At 38.9% G+C, this 25,551-nt stretch overlaps 1 protein-coding gene and 1 long non-coding RNA gene across 2 annotated transcripts in view; one reads left to right on the top strand and one right to left on the bottom strand.

Moving 5' to 3' along the window:
- Positions 1–25,551, bottom strand: part of LOC122815689 (copine-8) — a 3,116,673-nt gene that overhangs the window by 2,956,153 nt on the left and 134,969 nt on the right. The window lies entirely within an intron of this gene.
- The window catches only part of LOC122815690, a 402,356-nt gene that overhangs the window by 273,541 nt on the left and 103,264 nt on the right, over positions 1–25,551 (top strand). The window contains exon 3 of the long non-coding RNA XR_006366986.1: positions 20,414–20,473. This is a non-coding gene — a long non-coding RNA (uncharacterized LOC122815690). The remainder of the gene's footprint in view (positions 1–20,413; positions 20,474–25,551) is intronic.

Consider the following 25,551-nt stretch of genomic DNA (forward strand, 5'->3'; position numbering starts at 1 on the left):
TGACTCCTCAGCCTTCGGAGCCGAAGGAGAGAATCATGGTGGTGTCAGAGTTGGTTACAGGTGTTTCGGAACTGATCTCCAAACCTATTGATACAGCAGTTGACTCTGCTACTCGGAGCTGGTCTGTAAGCTCCCTACCAGTTTCCATAACAATTAAGTCTCCAGTGCCCCAAGGTCAAGATCCCCAACTATGTCTTCCAGGTCTTCCAGGAGCCTTTCAAAAGAAGATGTGGAGAGGGTAGTGCTCAGACTCGTGAAGTTGTCTGCCTTACCAAAATAAATGTTGGCTCTGACCCAGTCAGCTCCAGAGCCACTAGGCCCAGCTTTGCCCTTGTCTGCTATTCCTCATCAGAGCCATACTGGCCTTTCTGAGCTGGAGTGCTTGGTGCCGATGGAGGAAATACTGGCTCCAACTCACCTTGTTGCTGCCTTGGAGCCAGGTTCGGCTCTGACATGCTCAGTGCTGTCTGTCGTGTCCAGGGGCCGAAACTCTCCTGTCGGCACCGACAGGGAGGGTTGGAATTGATCTTCTTCAGTTCCGAGCCTTCCTCTCGTTGCTTTGACCAAGGTGAGCTTGGACCCTGCATCTATCTTGGAGCTGACAGCTCTGGCTCTGGCGCCGATCCTCATCTCTTCAGAGCAGGGGAGGTCTTTGGAGCCAGAGAGGTTGGCATTTGAGATGATGAGGAGTATACTGTCTCATTCTCCAGCCCCTACCAGTGGCATCAGCACTCTTCCCCCAAGAGCACGCACTTCAGTCTCAGCCCCTACTCTCTCTGGAGACAGCAGAGACCTGCAGCCTTAGTAGTCATCGGCTGGTGGCCCACACTCTTCTGAGGCTTCCCCAGAATATCCTTCCAAGGAGCCTCCCTGGAAGAGGTTATGTAAGAGGAAACATATTGACTCCCAGGATGAGTATTTGACATCGGACACTGACCACGAGGAGTCGGGAGGGTCCCCCAAGTCATCCTCTGATGATGTCTCCTTTGTGGACATTTTGAGATCCTTAGGCAGAGGTGCAACTATCCCACTGTTAACCCTTCTGATGAGGAGTCGGTGTACCTGAAGGCTTTTGGGTCTCAACCTTCTTGGGTGTCTCCACCTTTTGATGAACTGATGGATCTAGTTAGTCGAATGGTGTAGGATACTCCTGACACCATGGAGCCAGTCCCCAGGAGACCAAATAAGTTCTTGTCTGCCCTTCCTGGTAAAGAGTTCTTGTCAAAGGGCATTCCCGTAGATGCCATGGTGGTGGCGGCGGCCATGAAGAAGGAGTTAGCGGAGACTTCTTCATCTGTTCATCCACCAAACAAGGAGTCTTGACAGATGGACAGATTTGGGAAGCGTATTTTTAGTTCAGCGGCCTTTACCCTTCAATCTCTGAACTATCTCATGCACTTCATGAGGTTGCAGAGGGATCTCCTCAAGGAGTTAGGAGATTCCATACAAGGTGCGTGTACTGAGGGAGTTCCTGACAAGATTTCTACTCAGTTGTCCACCTTAAATTCTGTGGTTAACTCCTCCATGCGACTTATCTCTTATGCTGTGGATGGAGCGAGTAGAGCAGCAGGTAGCAGAGTTGCCTTGAGGTGCCACTCCTGGATGCGCTTATGTAATTTTGTGGAACCATTCAAGTCTACTTTCACCAGTGCCCCATTTGATGGTTTCTCATTGTTTGGTTCCAAGGTGAAGGATACACTCACTTGGTGTGAGCAAGAAGGAAAGACACTTTCTGCCATGGGAGTGCATTTTACTGTCCCTTCTAGACCATACCCCAAGGGTCAAAGGGGCGGTAAAATGTGGTTCAAGAAGTCCCAGAGGGTCTTTCCTGACACACAGGGTGAATCTGCTTTTAGAGGCAGAGGAGGAGGAAATGGTAGATGTCACCCTAGAGGCTGTGGTGGTCTGCAATACCAACAAGGCCGGGATTCCTTTCAAGGACAGCCTTATCAGCACTCCTGATGTGGAGCCCGACTGCGCTTCTCTGGGGCCAGTCGGGGGTCGCATTTCTTTGTACCAAAAAGCCTGGCTAAATATCACCCAAGACAAGTGGGTACAAAGAGTTGCTACCAGGGGCTATATCATACCCTTTTCCCTATCACCATTTGTTCCCAAAAGGATCCCAGATGTACCACCCAATCACAGGGATCACGCAACTGTGGAGATCAACAAGTCACTCTTAAAAAAAGTCATCCAGCCTGTCCCAGCAGACCAGATAGGATCCAGAACTTACTCCAGGTTCTTTTTAGTTCCAAAACGAACCAGAGATTGGAGGCCAATACTGGACCTCAGCAGATTGAATGAATCAGTGAAGAAGGACATGTTTTAGATGCTAACACTGTAGTCTATACTCCCATTGTTAGGGAAAGACTTTTGGATGTGCTCTCTGGATCTTCAGGACACCTACTACCACATAAAAATGGACAAGGCATCCAGAAGCCATCTACGCTTCCGACTGGGAGCCAGTCACTATCAGTTTCGCTCTCTGCCCTTTGGTCTCACCACAGCCCCCAGGGTGTTCACCACGTCAGGGATTCCAGGTGTTTCCATATTTGGATGACTGGCTCCTGACCACCCCCACCAACCATCTGCTCCTCCAAAACAGGGATGCTCAGTTAGGGATCTCCATAAATTGGAATTAATATGCATTACTGCCCTCTCAATCTGTGATTTTTATAGGCGCAGACGTAGACACAGTGAACATGACAGCTCGTCTCCCCGCCAAAAGGGCACAAAACTTGATCTCCCAAGTTCAATGTTTTCTCCCGTTGCAAAAAGTCAAAGTGAAGTGGGTTCTTCAGCTCCTCGGGACTATGACTTCCACAATTCTATTAGTACCATTAGCCAGGTTGCACATGAGAATTCTGCAGTGGCTTCTATCTTCCCAATGGTCCTTCCAATTTCTCCCACTGAGTCATCCTACCCTGCTGATGGAATCATGCAAGAAGGACCTTTGTTGGTGGATAGCTCCCAATCAACTGATCACAGGTGCCCCCTTTGTTCCAGCCCAACCCGTTACCACTGTGACCACGGATGCCTCCCAGATCGGGTGGGGGGGGCATTATCTCGGCAGGATTGTCCAAGGCACATGGCAAGAACATTAGGCTCATCTGCATATCAATGTTCTGGAGATGAGGGCAGTGCTTCTGGCATTGCAAGCACTTCAAGACCTTCTTCCTCTAGGAACAATTGCAATACAATCAGACAACATGTTGGTGGTTTGCTATATCAACAAACAGGGCGGTACCAGATCTTTCCTACTCTGTCGAGAGGCCATGCGAGTTTGGGAATTGGGAATTTCTTCCCAGCACTTTCTGGTTGCAACGCACATTCCAGGGACGACCAATATGATAGTCAACAAACTCAGCCGGGCAATCCTAATGCCTCATGAGTGGTCTCTGAAATGGTAAGCAGTGGATCAGATTTTCCAGAAATGGGGACAGCCTTGCTGCGACCTTTTTACCAGCCCAGTCAATACCAAATAAAGCAGCTATTTTTCCCTCATTCCCCATCCGGGGGAGTCTCCCAGAGATGCTCTGGCTCATGATTGGCCCATGGGACTTCTGTATGCCTTTCCTCCAATCCCTCTCATTTCCAAAGTGATTCAGAAAGCAAGTCAGCAGGGAAGCAAGTTGATCCTCATTGCTCCTTACTGGCCCCGTCAGGTCTGGTTCCCCTTCCTCGAGCCTCTCCTCCTGGACGATCCTTGGATTCTGGACCAAGCTCCAGATCTATTGATTCACATGTCGGGTTCGCTACACCCCTCAATCCACACCCTCAAATTGACAGCGTGGCTGCTCCAGTTCCATCCATAGTCAGGCTTCATGATGTAAACTCACACACATGGAATCCGCTCAGGCAAGCCGACCAGTAGTACACCAACACCATACACAAGTCGAATAAATCCAAAGTGCGTTTAATATACTGTAATGTAGAATTTAAGCACATAAAAAAGCTTTTCATTGAATTGAATAAATCAACTTCCTCAGAAAAAGCCTGCAGAGGAAATAGGATATTTAAATTCCCCTCCACCTTGTCACATGATTGCTAGATAAGCATTGAAAGGTTGCCTGCATAGTGAAACACTCGCAAGCCCCTCCCCAGCTTTACAAACTTTTAAAGTGATACATTCTTTATGTTACAATTTCATAGTGCCAGATAGTAACAGCAAACCGCTCAGTGAATATATCCTACTTTAAAAACATTTAAACATCAACAAAATAAATGAGTAAATAAATAAAACAAAGTGATGTGCCCAATTTACTTAACCCATTGCTTTGTGGACATAGCAAAATGTATCACAAATTAAAAACTAAAAAAATCAAATGGCACATTAAAAATTGATAAACCTATAAAAGTCATGTGTATGTATATGTTTAAAAAATATTACATAATCCTAACGTTTTAATGTAAAAAACTCTACTGTAAAAAATAGTAAATATTTGTAATTAATATAATAAATTAAATTAATTTATGATAAACTTTAATAAAGCAAAATCATCCTCTCCCATCATTGTGTAAAAGAAACTGTGTGTTTGAAAATTGTTATTGTTTATCTACTCAAACTTTTCAGTTTCAAAATACACATGATGGAACTCAGTTCATTGATGCCTGGGTAGTGACAAGCATCTAGTCTACGGAACATAATGATGGGACTCTCCTGGTTAGTAGAGTCACATTGATGCCAAACAAAGGAACTAATCAAAGCAAAATCACCAGTCTAATTCTACCAGTTTTACTGGGGCTCCAGATTTGAATATTTGGCTTGGAAGACCTTTTACTTTTTCCCAACCACTACTCAACAACTTACCACAGGAACCAGTTGAGTCTAGTGTGGATTTATCGACAAAACTACATCTGTTTGACCAAAAACTGGTCAAGCTGAGGGAAATCCAACTGGAAATAGCCTACTTTCAAGAATGTAAGTGGCTGAAGGTAATTCCTAAAGGCTTGAGGTCATGGCAATACCCAACGGGTCTAGCTGAAGGGTCTTCTTTCCATTCTGACCTGCTTGAGTTAATGTGTAAACATTACCAGGAGGCAGCCAACAGTCTGGTTGGGGAAACTAGTTCATTGGATGATGACATTAAAAAGAATATTGACTTTCATAGTTACCGTTTCGATTATGAACGGATTTTTAGTAGCATAGACCAATATGTCACTAAAATGAATACAGCTAAAATCAAGAAATTAATATGTGACTTGAGGGATTATAGGGAAGGTACAGCTTACCAAAGACCAGCTTCGGCACAAGGAAACGTTTTAACCAGCCCCAATGGTTCTATGGGGGGGGTCGCTCTCCATAGAGAAAACACCAGGAATACAGATAATAACAACCAGAATGTCGAGGAACCATTGCCTGAACAGGTATGACAGAGCGAGTGGTTGGCTAACAACACCAACCATAATCAGTCATCCCAGGTGGATTTTCAGAACAGAGGCTCCAACCATGCCCCTCTTCCAGGCTGCAAAGCCCAGAACAAAACCAAGAACCGATGGAATTAGGTATGGATTGCAGTAATGTTACAGTAGTCCAGCCTCATTCTTGTGAGGTTATTTACAACACTAACTCTGATTTTAAACTTTTCAACTATTCAGGAACTGCTTTTTCTCCTACCTGGTGGAACTGTTAGCAAAGGGTTCTTCCTGTGTCCCTTCCAGACGAGCAGACATTGCTAAGACTCTCATTGAATTCAAAATGTTTGTAAGAAAACTCAATTTGCATGTACTTTTGGGGGACTACACCAGTATGAGTAGTGATTATTATATACCTAGTATTTACCACCCTCCATTACATCCAACAATAGCACTTTTTGATCAACTATGCAAGTTGGATTTATGTCACACTTTGCGTAACTCCCATTTACAGGCTACGCACCCTTTTAACATCAGTAAAGAGGAACAATTTTTACTGGAGTCTTTGTGCAGTTTGCCAGTTAGAATCATGCAACCTGACAAGGGTGGAGGTTTAGCAGTAATGAGTAATGTAGATTACATCACAAAGACGACTGAAATAGTTTCCACTGACACCTATGAAGAGGTAACAATGAATGAGCTTAATGTAGGCTACTCTAGGATTAGGTCTTATAGTCAAGACATGTTTATTGAAGCAAGAATAGACATCGAATTATATAATTATCTTACCATGCCGGCCCCCAGGATTCCCATTTTATTCGGAATCCCTAAGGTCCATAAGGACCTACACAATCCCTCTATGTGCCCACTAGTGAACGCAAGGAACAGCATTACGTATGCTAGTGCTAAAGTGGTTGATAATATTCTGAAAAAATATTTCAAAAGTGAAACCCAGATCTCCAAGGACTTGTGGTCCTTCTTGGAGAATGTCAACAAAATACCTTTTAGAGAGGAGTATAATTTCCTCACAGTTGATATTAAGGACCTTTACCCTTCTATTCCTCATTTAGAAGTAGAGGAGTCGGTGACCTTTATGATAAGAGTAAAAGGGGTCTCTTGTTCATAAATCCAACTCATAGGGGAACTATTAGATATAATCCTGTCTCATAACTATGTGACCAATGATAATAAATATTTTCTTCAGAAAATAGGTGTGGCCATGGGCTCCCCATGTGGAGCTAGTTTAGCTAACCTGGTCATGGTGTACTGGGAGAGGGAGTTTGTCATGGCCAACCCTAACATCCAGGAAAAAAATTTATTTTACACACGCTTCCTGGATGATATTTTTATTATTTTAAAGGGAGACACTGAAGTAGCCCAGGAGTTAGATGAACTTTTTAACTCAACGACTGGGTTTCTTAAATTTACTTTGTGCTTTGCTGAAGACAGAATATCCTACCTTGATGTAGACTTGATTAAAGACTGTATCAACAAGTGTTACTTGGCTAAAATATTCCGTATGGAAACTCATTCTAACACTTTCTTTCAGTCCTTCTGTTGCCATCCTTTTTCACAGAGAAAATCTGTGGTCAAGGGGCAACTGGTTAGGGCTGAGTGAATGGTCACCACAGACACAGACTTTAGGGATGAGTGTAACTTCATGAAGGATTTGTTTTTAAAAAGAGGGTACCCTTTGAAATTGATTCTGGATTTGGTGGATGAAGTTCAGTCAAAAAGAAAAGGGGAATTTATTCACCCATACTCAGTCAGAATACAGTACACCAGACAAATACAGGTCGGGTTGTAGAATGCATAAGCCCTTATAGCTTTATTCCAACATTTAGCTTGGATGCTAAAACAGTGACAGCTATAGTTCAGAAAAATTGGAATTTGTTCATGAATAACGTAGCATTGAGGAACAAAGTCCAGGGTTACCCCACTACAGTCTACAAATGGGGACCCAATCTAAAACAGTTACTGGAGAGGAAACCGAGGAAGGTAGGAAGTCTGTTAGGTATGTCTAAGTGTAACATGTGTCGGTATTGTAAACACATGGAGACAGGACATACCTTTGAGGTGAGGGGTAGGAGGTACAAAATAGGGGGTAAATTCAACTGTCAGAGTAAACAGGTGGTCTATCTAGCAAGGTGTTCCCACTGTCCAATCTTCTATATTGGAAAGACCGACAGAAAATTGCGAGAACGACTGTATGAACACATATACACTATAGGGAGACATAAAGGACAGAACGCCCTTGCGAGACACATAATGGACCATCCATCCCGTAGTTGTACCTTTCGAGTTATAGACCAAGCCCCTATAGATAATAGGGGGGGGCTGAGTCTTTGATTCTGGAACATTGTAAATTAATTTGGCAACTAAGACTAGATGCTTGTCACTACCCAGGCATCGATGAATCGAGTTCCATCATGTGCATTTTGAAACTGAAAAGTTTGAGTAGATAAACCATAACAATTTTCAAACACACAGTTTCTTTTGCACAATGATGTGAAAGGATGATTTTGCTTTATTAAAGTTTATCATAAATTAATTTAATTTATTATATTAATTACAAATATTTACTATTTTTCACAGTAGAGTTTTTTACATTAAAATGTTAGGATTATGTAATATTGTTTAAACATATACATACACATGACTTTTATAGATTTATCAATTTTTAATGTGTCATTTGATTTTTTAGTTTTTAATTTGTGATACATTTTGCTATGTCCACAAAGCAATGGGTTAAGTAAATTGGGCACATCACTTTGTTTTATTTATTTACTCATTTATTTTGTTGATGTTTAAATGTTTTTAAAGCAGGATATATTCATTGAGCGGTTTGCTGTTGCTATCTGGCACTATGAAATTGTAACATCAAGAATGTATCACTTTAAAAGTTTGTAAAGCTGGGGAGGGGCTTGTGTGTGTTTCACTACGCAGGCAACCTTTCAATGCATGTCTAGCAATCATGTGACTAGGTGGAGGGGAATTTAAACCCCTGTTTCCTGTGCAGGCTTTTTTCTGAGGAAGTTGATTTATTCAATTCAACGAAAAGCTTTTTTATGTGCTTAAATTCTACATTACAGTATATTAAATGCACTTTGGATTTATTTGACTTGTGTATGGTGTTGGTGTACTACTGGTCAGCTTCCCAGAGCGGATTCCACGTGTGTGAGTTTACAGAAGTTTATCGTTCTTTCTTGAGTTCGTGTTTTGAGGCTTCATGATGTATCATCCTTAGTGTCACATATTCTTATGTCCTCCCATAAACCTTCAACTAGGAGGCTGTATGGCAGTAAATGGAAAAGATTTTCTATTTGGGCACACAGAATGAATGTAGATCCATACACTGCTTCTATCCCTGTGATTCTGGATTTTCTTTCTGAGCTTTTTCAGCAAGGATCTGCCGCTACCACTATCAGAATCCAATTGGCGGTGATTTCTCATTTTCACTTAGGTTTTCCAGATACCAATTGAATGTCTCATAAGCTATGCAAGACCTTTTTGAAAATGGCCACTCTATTGAGACCACCTCTGCAAGAACCAGTGGCTTCTTGGGATTTAATTTTTTTTGTTGTCCAACTTGACTTCTCCCCCCTTTGAACCCTCCCACTCATCTTCTCTAAAATTTTTGTCTTGGGAGACCTTGTTTTTGGTAGCTGTCACATCAGCTAGCCAGGTATCGGAGCTACAGGCCTTGTCTATTAAGCCACCGTATTTGATTTTTCACAAAGACAGGGTGTCATTACATACTAATCCCTCCTTTGTCCCCAAAGTTTGTTCTAATGGTACCTTAAACCAATCAGTAGAACTCCCAGTTTTCTTCCCTAACCACTGTAATGCAGTTGAATACCATTTTCATCAGCTAGACATTCATAGACAACTACGTTTTTATCTGCAGCGGACTATGGCTTTCAGGAAATCAGGTCAATTAGTAATTTCCTTTTCTGACTCTAGATTGGGCTTACCAGTTTCTAAAGTGACACTATCTAATTGGATTTCCAGTTGTATACCCTTTATCTATAGCTCGGAGGGCAAACCTTTACCCTACAGGATCAAGGCTCATTCTATCAGGTCGCTGTCTGCCTCTGCAGCTTTTCAAGCCAGGGTACCACTTGATAATATTTGCGCAGCAGCTATGTGGGCTACCCCTCACACTTTTATTACACATTACGAATTGGATTTGGCATCCAGGGGTAGACCATCCATTGGCTCCACGATGCTCAAGAGTATTTTCCAATGAGCCACTCAAGAATAAGGAGCTAGGGATGCTGTCCCATATGTAAAAATGAAGGAGAGATCAAACTACCTAGCATTAAGAAGTTATGTACTCACCAGAACGTTCCATGTTGATAGTCCATCTCACCCTTCATTTTTACCAACCAGCCCTCCTGCCCCCATCCTAGAAGATCTGGAAGTAATAATGTGGTTGCCCTTGGTTGGAGACACTTTAGTATTGGTTGTTTTTATGGTTGTTATTCTAGTGAGTAGCAAACAAGATCTGGGGATTGTATTGGTGCACCATGGGATACCTGCTTAGCCACGAGCCAACCAGAAGTCTTCCAGCTTGTAAATCAGCTGAGTCCTCGGCTCCGAACCCATATCTAAAAATGAAGGATGAGATGGACTACCAACATGGAACGTTATGGTGGGAACCTAACTTCTTATTTACACAGTTTATTACCTCCCAAATATTCTGTGTCTGAATGGTTTGCCTGTAAAGTAGTTAGTAGTAAAGCATTTTCTAGCTTGAGTGTTATATTTAGACTGCAGCAAACAATTTGCTACAGCTTACAGAGAAGAACCTTTTTTTCTTTGCTCCTCAACTCAGAAGGAGTTTTTTTAAGTCTGGAGAATAGGACCTAGCATGTGAATGGAAGTCTTGGATGATCCACAAGATATTTCTGATAAAGCTCAACTGAACTTTTGTGAAGAAATCCTGTCAGAAGTGATACATTTGCATCACAGTGCAATCTGAACATACAGACAGGGTGAACTTAATCATATGGAAGTCAACCAGAGGACCCAGACTTGTTTTGTTGGCAGTGTCTTCACCTAGGACTTAAGGGTTCTTGGTGGCAAAGAGTAAACAGCATGCTAGGGCTTCATATGAGTGGCATCATCTGCTCTTCATATCTAATTATTGCAAAGAACATTACCTACTGAGGAGCGATATGGGTCATTATAAATCACAGAGTGCACATATGGATTATATTGTAATGCTTGCCTATTTATCCTTCTTAATTGTATAGAAAGAGGAGAGGCTATAGAGTCTACTTAGCAAATAAAGAAGCTGAGTTGTTTATTACTAAGCACAGCCAGCAACAAGGAGCTTCATTTAACCAAGATCTGGAAACTCAGCTTTCTGAAAGAGAGATGCAGAGAGGAGCTAATGTGGTTCAGAGGCTTTAATGGGGCAACAACGTCCAAAAGGGTGCGATTGGCAGATGCTGATTGTGTGGTACTATAGTACTGGCATTCATAAATGAATGTTGATACTGTAATTGCTATCAATAATTAATTTTTTTGGTCCTCAAGTCCTAGGGATCATTTTTTTTCAACTTAAATTTGAGGGGGCACCACATTAGGGAGTTGTCCAAAGTGCCACAACACATAGCTATGATTCTGACTCACAAACATACTGCAAGTAAACCTCAGCCTATTATAAAGATATGCTGCAAATACTTCTAAAAGGACATCCTATATCCTAGACTTTCGCTATCACATAACAGGACTGTATGGCATTCTAAGCAGCCACTTGATGTTCAAAAAACAGTCATGTAAACCAACAATTATTTTTAAAGGACTGATTAATAACCTGGATGATCAGCAATATTCTGAGTACCACTCAAACAGATGTGTGTAAATGCTTTCATTACATACTTATTTTCCACTGCATACTACACATGCAAAAGTGTAGTAAGGGGACTAAGGGATCTCGCCAAGCCTACTCAAGAAACACATTGTCAGTTACTTTCAGAAGCTGATGGAGTATGTTTGTAAAACCAATCCATTTTAGAAACTTCTTCAACAAGAACTCATATCAGGTAACAAGCAAACAATCAAATTCAAGCCTACATTTCAGTGAGAAATGTGAACATTCTTATTTCAGTCCATGCAATCAAACTAGCAATTTTTTTTGCAGAAACAGACTAACTTTGACAGTACGTTCCAGTGCACAGAGCAAAGCTACATTCTCCAGAATGGAGTAACTAATATTCTTTAATTAATTATATTTATTTGACATTCGTTTACCAGGAAAGTCCAACTGGGATAACATCTCATTTTCAGTGGAGGCCTGGAGGAAAAGCTCCACATTGAAGCAATATATTTTCAGTTAAAGTTATTACAAAACCTAATACAGAAGAACAGCATATTAACTAGGTAAAAATTCAACTTTAGTTCATACAACGTGAACCTACATATGCATAGTGTAAATATCTGGACAGATATAACAAGTTGAAAAATAACATTGTCAGTAGTTAAACTATTCACAAGTTGCAGTTCATAGAGATGGCCTTAAACACACTGAGTACACTCTTTGGAACAGAGTTGACAAGATAATTTAGCCTAGACAAAATTAAATTTGTCCTTTGACAAAGAAATAGACTATGTTCAGAGAGAAGACATTCGTAAGACGTATGCTATGGAAAGGAGTGATGGACCAATTCAGTGCCAAAGACCTCAATTACTGTCTTTTTCTTTATGTGTTCCTTATTTTTGTTTCAATCCTTCTTATGTAAGACTGTAAATACAGTCATAAGATCAAACCTCTTTAAATCTTAACTGACATTAATATGTACATATACATCAGTGTCTGCTGGCTGCCTATCATAACAGCAGCAATCCTGGTTTTACTCCTTTCTTGTCATAGCACCTGTTAACAGTTTTGCTTTATTTACCTTGAGACAACCACAGTTACATTGTAAGTCAATTTCCAAATAAAAAGTTGCACTACTACACTGAAAATATAAGTAATATAAATAATAACACTTCCATTACAGTATGATCTTTTTGGACTAACATCAGTCGAGCCTTAATGCTTGAGATAATTCACGTCATAAATTTAACCTGACCATTTAGACAAACAACACTCACATTATACTCCTGTCACTTTTAGCATTGTCAATCAGATTATATCTGTAAATAGTAATCCCTATCAGCTTGCTGAAACAGCAGACATTATGTCTGTGACCATTTGAAGCAGCACTAGTCACATCGCCTTCTCGACTGATGCAGCAGTAATTTACAGCCCAGCATTCTGAACTAACTTTAGTCATGTTGTAGTCGTCTTCTCCCCTGCCCATTGTAAGACACAACCCTGAATTATACTTTTTTTCCTTTGTTATTCTCTCACTGTATTGACCCTTTCATTCTTCAATCCACTGTCCATCAGTATGTTGGCATATCCAAACATTAATTGTATCTATCATTTCATAGAACTGTCATTAGGGATGTACCATGCCATGGAGATCACAAATGCATTGCTGTATCTGAGTTTGATAACAGTATTATTATTATTATCCCAAAGGTTTTGCCTAAGTGATCAGATGTAAAAACAATTGGAATTCAGGTGCTACAATCATATGCAGTTATAAGTATCTTCCCACCCCAGATGACATATCCCCAGTGTCACACACAGGTTATGACCCTGTTATTCATCCCTTATATTTGAGCCTTCATTTTATTCAGTAACCCATATTAGAATAATATAATTTTACTTTTGCATTTTTCCAGGTTCCCTAGAGGAACATGGATAGGTTAGGGGAAGTACTTTCCATTCAGGAGCTCTTTTAAAATCCACATAGTTCAGTAACCATTTTAAAACAACAGCAGGTTTGCCAACCTATGACTCAGTAATCTACACTGGATCATCTGGTATGCTTTTGAACATGTAATATGCATCAGGATGCTTTGGTAACAAGTAAACCCATGTACAGTTTTGGTTTTGAACATGGTGCTCATTACAGGTCATCCAGGATGTACACAGAATCAAATAATTTCCCTCTCAGGTTCAGTTCACATGAACCATTCCTCTCAGTCATACTCCTGCGGATATTTCCATCATTCCCCATACAGATACTGAAGCTTCCCAGCAGGACTATAAAGTCATTAAGTGGTACCCTGCTGAGCACCTGAGCACTGCACCTACAGTGTCCCAAAAGGCTGTGTTTTCTGAATAGGTGTTAGGTACATATGCACAGAGTCACATTCAGAATGCACTTATGACAACTCTGTCATCCAAAATTGAGAATCACAACTGAATATCTCAAAGTTGTAGACTTGTGAGTATTCATGCACCTTCCTAGGGCCCCTCATGAGAGGAGTTATGGAGGAGGAGAGAGAGGACTGCCAACTGTGAAATCTCTTTTCAAAACCAACCCTGTGTGAAAATGTAACACCATCTATATCTAGCTGGTATTCTTCCACATCTTACTCCAACTCTGGCTCCTTCCTCAGCACTTTAGTGGTGCTACACATCCCAAGATCCAGTTTCCATCACCAATGTCTATTTCATTCTAATGTTTTCCTCTCCAGCCTGCTCCATGACTGTCACTGCACCCATCCCCCTTTACTCTGCATGTATTAAACCAATACGGCAGCTGCTGGGCCCTGGTACCTGTGTTCATTGGGAAGTTCACTGATTCTTTAAATGAAGCATCATGGGGTCAAATCTCTGATCATTTTTTGTCTGGCCTCTTCTCTTAGACCAATTTGGTAACGGTGGGGCTACCACCAGGCAAAGCTTCTGACACATTTCTAAACAGGGGTGTACAATCCCTTCCATCACTACAAGGTCACAATTCCAAAAATGGCAGTCCTGTTACAATATGTAACAAGATAAGCTTAGTAGTTCTTTCTTTTCTGACTTATCTAAAGTCACTTGATTCAGTATGACATCATATTGTTCTAAATGAACTCATTAAGTATGGCCTTTTGACCAAGAGTCAGGGTGGTAGAACTAATTCTTTCCGAATATGATTCTAGCCTTGTCTTTTATCCTTTTCACATGTTTAGTGCACAGTACTTTCTTATTAAGCAATGGTAGTTATATGAATGTTAATTAAGTCCTTTTAACTGACAGCTTAGAGGTATGTTTGAAAGGGTACAACTGCAAGCAGTACAGCTTCAGTACCTAACATATTTCTTCATCTTCTGAATCATAATGCTTTTTTTCCTAGGATAAGCTTATCGGAGGAACCCAACATAATTATATGACTGTGTAAGCTTAGTAATTATTATAATTTAACCCATAACTGCTATGTATCTCTTTGTGGGCAAATGTGTTCAAGACAATGCTGAATGCTAATGTACTAAACAATTTCATTCACTATGACAGAACTTATACTATAAACTAAACAAACTGCTTGTTTTTTTGGTAAGAAATAGGCGGTATCAGTTGGAACAATTAATTCTGACTGATCACATTTATACAGCTGTATGCCACAGGGAACCTGTTTCAATCCTTGTTTGTTTTATGTATCGATGTCTTTATTTCAGCTATTTTGCATATCCAAGGATTGCAGGCCAATGGTTATAAACTACAATGTACATCAGACAACTCTGAAGAACAAAATCATTTACAACATTCATTAGACAAAGTAACTTACTAGTGTATAAAACAACACGATAAGAAATGAGCACTAACATCCCTTGAACCTACTTCAAACACTCTTTTGTTAAAAGTGGAACAGACCAGGTTGATATTAATATTTATACAGGTTTGTGTGTCCAAACTGATAAAAAGCCCAAATGCAATTTATCACGTAGCACATATTTCAGGAAAATGTTACTACATATGGTATTTATACATCATTCACTTCAAAGAATGAAACTACACAGTAAACTCTCAGTTAACTGGCACCCATGGGGATTGATAGATGCCAGATAACTGTAGTTTCTGGTTGCTTGATAGTTACTATTAAAAAAAGGCCCGACCAATAATATACCCTATACTGTTTGTTTGGTTTGACTTGTTCTTAGGTGTGGGAGAGTGGGAATTTATTCCTATCTTCCTTTTTAAAACTCTAAAAACATAAGGTATGTTTCTGCAGGGGAGAAACAGAAAGTGCAACACATGAATTGTGCTGTATTTCTTTTTTTTTTTTTTCTGGTTGCTTGAGAGTTCTGGTTGCTTGAGTTAACAGGGAGTTTACTGTACTTTACAATATTTACACCATCTGTTCATCCATACATGAAAATATATTAGTGGGTTTAAATGTATACTAAAAACATGTAAAACAGATGGAATTTCAACATAAATTTATTAAAGGAGTGCATGGGTTATGTGCTCTTTCTGATATGTCAAGGTTACAAAAGCATAGAGTGCATTCCATCTCCTAGAGTCTAATGGGGGGAGGGGGTTGTATTTTATGGCCAATCATGAGCCTGTACTACAACAACTTAATTAGTTAAAAAAGACTATATTTCTAGAGATTAGAAATTGTTCTGTGAATTAAACAGAAAGGGAACAGTTATGAGAAATAAATTCTCAGAAAATTCCATTGAAATGCTCTCATGATAACATCTGAAATGGTCTCTGCTTCTTAAAATTGTAATTTTCTAGGTGGCCTTCTGGTCTTCAGGACTCCAAGTAAAATGTGAAAATACCTTAGGCCCCAACTCACACATTACTTGTTTTCCTATTTTTTTAGAAACTTTCTTATAAGCTCTCATATTCCATGAGGTGCAACACCATTTCAGTTTGCTCATATGCCTTCATATAAATAAGCTAATCATCTTTAACTTCAGAATCTGAGGGAGTCTTAGTTTAATTATGTTATATTATATTATAGATCCTTAAATAATGCTGGGCAGCACATGATAGTGTGTTTAACACAGTGCACCATCACATGATCAGCCACAGAAAGACAGGGATTAAGTTGCAGTACAGCTTAGCCTTACAACAGTAGTAATCAGGCAGGATTACTTTTATAATACAGTGAATATTTAGAGTGGCAGAGTAGTACAATTTAACTATGTCATACTGCTTAGTTCTCCAGTTCACTTCCCAACAGGGGTCCCTTCTTTATAGAATCTGTATGTCCTTCCAGTATCAATTTAGATTTCTGACTGGTAGTCCAGTTTCTTGCCACATCCTAACATGTGTTAAAGATCAACTGGTGATCCTCTAAAGTGCCTGCAGTTGTGCATGCTGTGTGTGTGTGTGTGTGTGTGTGTGTGTGTGTGTGTGTGTGTGTGTGTGTGTGTGTGTGTGTGTGTGTGTGTATGTCTGTCTCTGTATATCAATCTATGTACACAAGCAAGTCCTAAAATCAGCAGGAGCTCTGTCTGTTTTGTGCCCACTGACTCTTGGCATTGGCTTTTGTTTCCCTCAAAAAGCTATACTGGATTAAGTGAGTAATTAGTGAATAACTGAAAGATTGAATAATGAATGAATGAATGAATGAATGAATGAGCATAAATGTTTAACTGAAAGAAATGTATATACAGGCATCTGCTTTGAAAGAGGGCAGGGCTGGGGAGTGTATTACTATTTTTATTCTGTTGTTGGGGAGGTTATTTTTTTCTTTGGACTTAGATCAGTACAATACACAGTTTAGTTTGAAAGTGTGTTTTTGTGAACATGTATTATATGTGGATGTTGTATGTGTGTTTAACTTTACTGAAATCCAGTTATGTTACACACTACAGTCCTACAAATATTTTAGTCTGCCCATTATTTAAAGAAGTTATCCGAAGAAAATGAGTTCCTTTTTACAGAATAATATGCACAGAATCTGTTCCAGACATGGCCATCAGCATCATAAACCATATAATTCAATGCCACATAACTAGCTCTGTAACCAAACCAGAGCTAACTTCAGCAGCAAAATAATACAAAGTATTAATTTTCCCTGACAAAGAAAAAACTGCCTTTACATGGTTAGCTGTAACAACTTAGCTGAATGCCACCTAAAATGTTCTTGCATTAATTGCCCTGACCATTTTATAATAGGATCCATGTCTCTATTACAAGATTTATCTGTGTTTGCTTATAACATTTAGCTACTCATGTCACATCACAAAAATTGATCATTTTGATCTATGGAAGCCATGTGATCTTCTTAGGATAATACAGTGTATGCATTTCTTAATTTTTAGTTAATTGTCAGATGTAAACATCTCTGACCAAAGTTGAAAATATATATTGCACTTCGCTGGGAACACAGCTTAGAAAATCATAATAGCTGATTAAGTACATGAATGCTTTTTAGGTATATTTTAAGAAAATTACAGACAAAGGAATATTCAATGCCACCAGACATGACTATGCATAAAGAATGGAAGCTGCAGTTTAGTTGTCTGTCACTCAGACACTTTCCTTTGTTTTAGGTAAAAGACATGACAAACAAATGAACGTGGGAGGAATTCCTGTCCATAATTTCAGCAGCAAATTCATCTTAATGCTAAATTTGTGAAGAAATGTAACCCATGACTGAAACCACTAATTACTGCAGCACTGTGACTCAGAGTTTGTACGGTGTATAACAACCCATTCATGACTGCTCCAGTCATGAGGGTGTAGAGTCATTTCAGAGGTAGGTGAGCCAGAAAATAACAATAACTAGTGCTCATCATTGCATATGCTCATGTTTGGAAACATAAGTAACAGAAACCGTCTAAATGTTCCTTACTCAATGTCACACAATATACAGCACCATAGATATGCTATACCCTATGCTTCACCCAGTGTGTGCAGTGATATGGGTACTACTTTGGTGTGCTTATATTAGCATTATGTCACCACAGATGCAACACTGGTCATATATCAAATTCAGAGGGGTTTATCTGCTAAATGTTATCTCTAACTATCTGCATTGACACTTTAATAATGAAATGCACAGATTTAGGCAGAGAACATTTACTTCCTGCATAAAAATAAGAGAAGGCATGCCTAAATAGATGCATGCCCATGACTAAGTATGTATGTAGTAGTTATTCTCATATATATCACATTCCCATTGAATTTATTTATTTAGTCCGTGTGGCAAGTTATATAAAGCATTTATGTCCTAAAAGTTGGTTATTAAAAAAATCATCATAGACAATCATACATAAGGCTAATAATACTTGGACATTATGATCAAGAAATAATACAGTAGGATTTTAACATTAAATTATAACACAACGTGCTTTAGGTATACCATTAATGTTCAGAACTTTATAGCCCTTTTATCCTGGAATCAGTATTCCCTAATAACATCAATGGTGATCATATTAATGGTAACACAGTGGGTAGCCATGTTGCCTCACAACAAGAGATTCTCTCTTTCTATTCCCCTACTTGCCTAATAAATGTTGCTGATGGCATCGGTTATTCATGGGGTCACTTCACGAGTCAGAAATGTGTCAGCAGTCTTGGATGGATATAATCACATTCAGATATGAATTCATGCCATAACTCACTGCTGCACAAAATTTAATGCACTATTATCACAACTATACCCTCCTCTATCATCTCATCTCCTTTTTTTCCTTGTGCCTCCTCCCATCCTTCCTTTCTTTTGGCTGCACTAACTCTTTATCTTATGTTCTTTCATCCTAGATTTTGAACAAGTCTTTACAGTAACAAGCATTCTCACATAAAGTCTGACAATCTATGTATACTGATGATAGTGCACTGCATATACGTCCCTGTAGTGAACCTTCTTTTTCATATACAACCCATTTAACTATTATTTTTAATCAAAACTCTTTATAAATTGAGTAATTAATGTCAGAGATGTCTGAATAATGGAACTGCTGCTCACAAATCAAACCGTCTGCAAATGATAAAACACTGCAAATGACATCCATTTATCTGTATAATGGAGTTCTTCTCCCTGGGTCTCCACTGAAAAATATCACTGCTCAGTCAGACTTTCTCAGTAAACAAATGCCAATAATGAAATAAATAAATAAATATGATAACCTGTAAATAATTCTACATCAACGGAGGAGTGAGTTACCACTTTTAGCCCTATGGTTACTACTCTGCGTGGTCTACATTAATCATTTAGTTTCAGTCATACATTTACCATGTTACGCATATCCCCGAACTGTATTAATAATAAAACTCTAAAAATTATCGTACATTCCTGCCTATACAGGCAAAACAGTTTAGCAAGGTGAAAGATTTGGACAGATTGGTTTTAACTCTTGTTAAACTTTTCTAGTTATAACTGCAGATACAAGGATAGGTGCAAATGCAGAGAAGTTGATATAAAATGAAAATGAAAATAGGTAAGTAATTTGATATGTACAACTGAAGAATAAATTATAATATCAACGCTGATAGCCAGAGAAAAGAACATGTGCAAGCAAGAACCATTATGAGACTTAATACACGAGGCAGTCAAAAATGTCTAATAATTCATTACTTATTTATGTATTGACAATTGATTACCGGGAAAGTCCAACTGGAGAGAAGTCCATTTTCAGTGGAGGTGCACGGAGAAATGCTTCAAATTATTACAAAACATTGTAAGAACAATAATTTTACAGTCTTCAAAAATAAAACAAAAATATTGGTAGTTTAAATAATTATAACAAATTAGACATAATATAAAAACATTGGTTAAGAATCAATACAAGGTATACAAGAAGCAGAACAGTTGAGGCAAATGATGGCATAGAATGAGATTTATAAGGTGGAAACAGAATTTTTACAGAAAATAAGAGGAAATCACGAAGTGGATGATTAAAAGCAGATTAACTAACTTAACATCAAAAACACAAGAAATACTGACTACTTTTACAGTAAATGTAAACTGTCAAGACATCTGTGCACTAATGTAACACAGCTGTACATTTTACATTCACTATAGATACAACATCCTGGGCCTGTATGCATGTTTCGTTGTTATAGTCATTAGTTTAGTACTTAGTTTCTGAGCATTACCCAGATGTTACTGTGTATAGCTACAATGAATGTATCTGCCATACATTTGAGCCATATAAAACAACAGTATGTATTCCATGCCATATCAAACATCTGTGTATTGCTACCATTGCAGATGTTTTAAACATGATGCTTACCTGCTATTGAAATTTTATTTTCTCTTACAAGGCAATTCCACACAATACAACGTTGAGTCTGATGAAAAGTCAGTAACCACAACCCTTTCAGGTAAGACTCCTAATATTCAGTTCTTCATGCACGGATTCACAAAAACACAAGCTTTCTGTATTTTAATTTCATGATTTATGACTCTGGCATGCTTAATATTGGCATACAGTTGAAGCAATTCTGTAAACCCAGGAAAGACAGTAAAATGGTATAAAAATATCTGATGATATTTCTTATGAGGTTTGTCTTTAAGGTTTCAGCATGTTGGCAAATTTATGTTCCTGCTTTCTTGGGTACATTTTATCTCTTGTTTTAATTTTTGGTGTTTTAGCCTGACTGGAAACTACTGCAGCCATTAATTTCATTACATTTATCAAACTATACTGACCTCTTTCAAAGCATCTTCTGACAACCGGCACTATCTTTATAAGTAGGGCAACATGACAAATAAATGCTATATCCTAAAGTAATCTCATCAAATATTATATTCTCTTCTGTAAACTGACATTTTACTTGTTATGGTTAGTAATTGTGACATGAATATCAGAAAATATTTCTAACTCTGTAAATGTAACTGTCCCTGTAAGTAATATCATGACCATGACAGGGTCACATGTTGAGTAGTGTTCCCTTTATTTGTGATGCCTCCCTTCCTGCTGATGATGATGGGGGGCCTACTCTCTTACTCACAATAATGTGCAATACAGTAAATCTAAACACCTGACACGCATAGCACTCTACAAATGCACTGCTTTCTCCTTTACATTTGGTATTTTAGTTTTGGTAACTTCACAGTAATTTACTGGCTCATATTTTCAGTGGCTATGTTTCACAGATTGTTGCATGATGTTACTGTAACACTGTGATTGGCTGCAAGAATACTTTTGTTTTATTCATCGTAAACACACATTTCTTCTGTAGTTCTTTAACAAAGCACCTCCCTCCTGCTGAAAAGTGAGTGTTAAACCAAGTTATTGTATTATGTTCTTTCTAAGAGTAAATATTTATATTGAATTTGATCCTTTTACTAGCCAAAATGAAACAACAATATGCAGATTTAATGTCATTCTTCCTGTGTCCTTTAGACATGCAACACCTGTTTTTCCTATGCTACCTTTTGTCTGCAAATAGCTCAAGATTATGTTCTATCTCTGTCACTACATGCTAATAATTACAGTTTAGTGACCTCCCCTTCTCTTTCCCCATATTGGTCTAACCATATTACAGTGTCTTATGCTATTAATTTCTTCAGATGAAATTCATCATCACATTTATATACTTAAGTCATACATTATGCCTTGGAAAGAAGGAATACCATTTTATATTATACAACATTACACTAGGTCATGTCACATTCCAGCAAACCTACTGGTACTTATTGGTATCATTAAATTCATACTTGTTTCGTAGCATCTATTTATAGCTGTTAAGCAGCTGTTTATAGCGGTTTGTTTTAGAGAGACAGATAAATAGTCTACATACATCTATACACTGACTCTGAATCAAGTCACCAATTTTCAATCTGACATATTCAACAAGCATCTCTCATCAATTAACTGGTCCTTCCTCTGTCATTTACCTCTTGATGATGCTGTATTTAAATTTAATTCTATATTTCTGAACATTCTCAACTCCCTCGCCCCCCTGCGCACAGTTAGAATCAAATCCCTTATATCCTCATGGCTTTCTCAAATCACTCACCCTCTAATGCTTAGAAGAAGAAAAGCTTGGAGAATCTGGTCCAAAACAAAACTTCCCAACCACCTCCAACACTACAAAGAACTATGCAACCTAATAAAGAAACACATTACTAATGATGAGAAAAACTTCCACAACAATCCACCATCCACTCTTTCATCAAACCCAAAGAAATTTTCAAACTCCAGCAACCAAATTCTGCACCCAGATAACCCCACTTCCCCTAATCCTAGCCCAACCAATACTTCTCAAGAAACTGCAACTAATTGCAATACATACTTAATTGAAACCATCAGTAAACTACCACCTCAATAAAACAACAGTACTAATGTCACCACCCCCCTGACCCACCAACCTCCTCCAATCCTTCACCTCCTTCTCAATGAAATCCGTATCTACCAACTATATCAAATCCCTGCCAAGCAAGCTAAAACCCTGCTCTCCCTCCATGGATAATTTCCCACCACTCTTTCTCAGTAAGGGTGCAATTTCACTAGTACCTCCCATCTCTGTTCTCATTAACTGCTCACTAACTGAATCCAAAGTCCCCACAATTTGAAAAACATTTTACACCATACCCATTCACAAGGGTGGTAACCCTTCACAGCTTGCCAACTTTAGACCTATCGCAATTCTCTCACCTCCTTCCAAAATCTTAGAGAAATGTGTCCATAAGCAAATCCTATACTATCTCTTACAAGAAAACCTACTCACCCCCACACAACATGGCTTTCATCCAAAACACAGCACTTCTACTGCTCTTATATCCTTCATTAACTCTATATGCCAAGCTAGTGACAATAAACTCATTTCCAGCCTATTCCTCGACCTTTCTAAAGCCAACACCATATCCCACCCTCTGCTTCTGGCTAAACTCTCTGAACTTAATCTGTCCTCTTCAAGCATCTCCTGGTTTGCAAGTTACCTCGCAGATCGGCAAAAGTATTAGATGGCTCTCTACTACATCACCTGCCCTTCCTATCAAAATGGAAGTCTATCCTTAGCCCTCTTCTGTTCAACATTTTTACTAATCAGTTCCATACTTCCTGTCCTCAATCATCCCTCGCTCAATATGATGATGATTCCATAGTCATTACCATAGCTGGCTCACTCTCAGAAAAAAATACTCTCATGCAAAAATCCTTCTTATCAATCAAAAACTGGCTCACTCAAAATCAGCTGATTCTTAACCCCCCAAAAAACTAAACTCCTGCTTTTCATCCCCAAAACCCTAAACCATCTCAAATCTTCCTTCTCTATCTCTTCCCAAAACAATACACCTATTTTGGTCAACTCTCACACCAAGCTTCTGGGGGTCATCATAGATGACCAACTCAAATTTGATCTACATATCACCTATAACATAAAAAAAATAAAAAAACTCGGACTTCTGTATTGTAATAAAAAAATTCTCACCACTAGTTCCAAAATCTCACTATCCCATGCTTACCTCCTTCCAAGCCTCTTCTATGGCTCTCAAATTCTCACAAACCTACAATCCTTTCTCCTGTCCAAACTAGAATCTACTTACAACAAAACTGCTAGATTCACAGTAGGTCAAACCTACCAGTCTAACCACTGCCTTGGCCTCAAAAGCCTAAACTGGATAGAATTTCCCCACCAACTTCTCTCTCAGCTTCAGATCATACATCCTATTTTTACCAGCTCTCCTCTTGCACTGACCCGGCCTCACTAGTCTCCTACTATACCCCCCCTAGATCTCTTTGAAGTTCTGAACAAAACCTCCTCATTATCTACAAACCTAAAAGCAAAATTGGGCAAAACTTGTACAGCTACTCTCCTGCCCAAGCCTGGAATAAACTTCCACTACACATGAGAAATATTACTAACCCACAGAGATTCAAGACTGCTCTCAAACACTTTCTAAATGGTACTTGGCTCTGTCACTGTACCCACCCACTATGACCGGCTGATAGTCCCCTCTGTCCTTCCTCTCATCTATCCTCCTCTCTTCCTCTCATTTCCACTTTTCACCTTGAAATTCAACCCGCTACTCTTACTAGACTTACAAAACCTTCATTTTCTACTCTCTGGTCTCTACTCACCTATCCACTTATTCCTCCTTTCCTAACACTCTAATAAGTTTTCTCTTACTTGAGCTCTATCTACAACTTCTGGTTCCATTAGGCACATATATTTGGCACTGTGCCACTCAAAGTGCCATGGTATATACTTGTGTATAACTACTGATGTAAAAAGGATTCTACCCTGGATTTGTCTTAAAGTCAGACTCTTGTATTTGCTACTATACCAGTCAAAATGTCATGGTATATGCCTGTATTTAATTTCTGATATACAAATGTTTCCACTTAGTATTTTTTTAGAATATTTGAGTGTACAATTTGGATTTGTTAAACTAGTAATCCAATTTCCTTAAATACTTTGGATTTGTTATACTATTTGTTTGTACTAATTATGGAGCTTTTCTCCCTGGTTCTCTGCTGGAAAAGGGCTTTTTGCTTAGTCAGGCTAACCCGGTTAACAAATGTCAAATAAATAAATAAATAATAAAAGGAAAAGAATGGATTTTTTTAATTTATTCATCTATTTATTATTTGTTAACCAGGATGGTGGGTAGGACAACTGATCTTTTTCTGCCATGGCCCAGGAGAAAAGCATTTACAATTCCAAAACAAGTTGAGTATGTACATGAGTGCTTACTACAGTGAAGAATCACATATCATACATATATAGTACAGTAACAACGCAGGGTGAAGCATGTTAGTAGTGTAGTGTTATAGACAACATTAGCTTTGTACACAAGAACCAGCTAATGTTTAAGAAGGCAATCTATGGCCGACAGATTTAATGTACTTACACTGGCAGAAGAACTTATACTGTAGGGGATTTAGAACAGTTGAATACCAAGGAAGCAGTGTCAAGACATTCTCACTGAAAATGAGCATTTCTGCTGTTCTTTCAAATGTTCCATCAGTGTTTCCCAAAGTTGAACTATTCATTAATAATTCTAAGGTGAGGAAGAGCTATGTTGCAGGATACTGGAGCAATTTTAGCAAATGTCTCACCAACAAGTATGCTAAAAGGTGGCCTTAAAAGTGGTACATTCCGTATTGCAGACCTAAGGGTATACAGGTCTGTTCTCATAGACAACACACCTGACAGTTGTGGGCAGTAATCTGTCAGGAAAACATGAATGTGAAAGTATCCAACAAGAGGTTGAACCTAGACAACTACCTGACTTTTCCCAAGATTAGACGGGTCCCTATTATAACAACGAAAAGGCAATCTGTCGAACGGCTAAAAAGTGAAATATTCCGGACCTCAAAATAGGATTTGTGGGGGGCTGCGCCCTCCACACCCCCACTAATTATATATACCAACTCCAAGATCACACTACAGTGAGGAAAGGCCACATTTTCCGATCTTCACTGTACTGCAATCTCACAAAACTGATCTCG

The sequence above is a fragment of the Protopterus annectens genome, chromosome 11.part0 (assembly GCF_019279795.1).
Source record: "Protopterus annectens isolate FY-2018-M chromosome 11.part0, PAN1.0, whole genome shotgun sequence".
Classification (NCBI taxonomy): domain Eukaryota; kingdom Metazoa; phylum Chordata; order Ceratodontiformes; family Protopteridae; genus Protopterus; species Protopterus annectens.